This window comes from Haplochromis burtoni, unplaced genomic scaffold (assembly GCF_018398535.1).
Source record: "Haplochromis burtoni strain Fernald_Lab_line unplaced genomic scaffold, NCSU_Asbu1 Contig_295, whole genome shotgun sequence".
Classification (NCBI taxonomy): domain Eukaryota; kingdom Metazoa; phylum Chordata; class Actinopteri; order Cichliformes; family Cichlidae; genus Haplochromis; species Haplochromis burtoni.
Genome location: NW_024582656.1, coordinates 432,931 through 434,497, shown reverse-complemented (window position 1 = coordinate 434,497; position 1,567 = coordinate 432,931). Strand labels below are relative to the sequence as shown.

General features: G+C 48.7%; 1 protein-coding gene across 1 annotated transcript in view; it reads right to left on the bottom strand.

Moving 5' to 3' along the window:
* cpne4a (copine IVa) overlaps window positions 1-1,567 on the bottom strand; it is a gene marked incomplete at its 5' end in the record, with an annotated part of 79,341 nt that overhangs the window by 21,368 nt on the left and 56,406 nt on the right.

The following is a 1,567-nucleotide window of genomic DNA, read 5'->3' as shown; positions in this document are numbered from 1 at the left end:
GAATAATGGATAAAAAATCTTTTCCTCAACACTTTACCTCGACCTTGGTGGAAAATGTCACAAGGACCCTCCAAACCATGCTTCCTGTGTAACGTGTGCTGTGGTGACGACAGTCAGAGTGGAAGCAGAGAGAGAAGCTTACACACTTTATGAGCTGTGCAGGTTCTGCTTTTTATATAAAACAACGATCTGGTTTCATTGCTCATGTTGGGATGAGCGCCGTGTGGCTAAACTCATCCTATATGCAGTTACATCGTCTGAAGTGAGGGAGTCCTCTGCATAATCGGAGCAAACACACCGTTTTGAAGCAATAACATAAAACAGCCCCCAAACTCATCTGGGGGATCACTGGCAGAGGTCAAAGGTCGACTGAAACTGATCACCACGCTGATAGGGAAGAATCCGAGCTTGAGGTCAGAACAGCGACCCGCCCAAGTCACGGTTTGGGCTGTGGAACCAGTTTCCTGGAGAGAGGGCGGACTCTGGAAGTGCCCGTTGTGGGAGGTGGTGAACGGGGCGGGTATACCTGTTTCCTGCCAGTTCAGCTGCCGCATGCTGTGACCCCCCTGGTGGATGAGAGGTCTGCTTCCCTGCCTCGTGAGGATCGGGAGTATTGCCTGTTATGCAGAGTACCTGAGGGCTCGCTGGAAAGTTGGAATCCATCGTCCTGCTGGGCGACTTTGAGAGTCACGCAGGCCATAAGAGTATAACCTGAGTGCGGCTCTTGCAGTGACCAAGGCGTTGAGACCTGGACCTGTGGCAGGGGGCTGATGAGCCTCAGACTACAGTCAATACTCCTCCACATCCAAGTTCCAGGCATGTCCCACTGGGAGGAGGTAGACACGAAGCACTGGAAAGATTACACCTTTCTGTTGGCTTGGAAATGTCTTAATATTCCCCTGGATGAGCTGGAGGAAGAGGAGACCAGGGAGAAGAAGAACTGGGCATCTCTACATAGACTAGTGCATCCGGTGTCCAGACCTGGATAAGCAGCAGAAACTATCATCTGGAATATAAAACTCTGAGGAGAGCTGTCTGTTGTTTTCAGTGTGGCAAAACTGAAGAGGACAAAGTGGAGAAGGTGGCGTCTAAAAACAGGATTTTCACTCTACAGTCAGACAAACTGTGTGAAGTGCTGACGTGAAACCGCTTTAATCGCCGGTGAGGACTCTGAACACGCACTCAGCTCCATATTTCTGCACGAATTTGAGATCCATGAAAAGGGATGACCTCACAGTTGTGCAAAATTTAAATCAGGTGATTTTAGCATTGTTATTATTACGGTGAAATTATGTGGTTACGCCTGTTATGACAGATGGAGGAGGAGCCTCATCCATTAACCTTGTCATGCAGAAGAAAACACCTGGTAACACCTTCAATTTTCACGTAAATTGAAGCAGCGCTGAAGGTTTTGCTGGAGTCTGCCTGGCTCTCTGAGCGTGGCCCTGAACACAGTGACAGATCCACTCTCATTCCATCAGTCTGCAGCTGGACTATCCTGAAATATCCGCTGATACAAGAGTTTCAGTTTCATTTCCTCTTCCATGGATCGAGTGTAAATTACCTC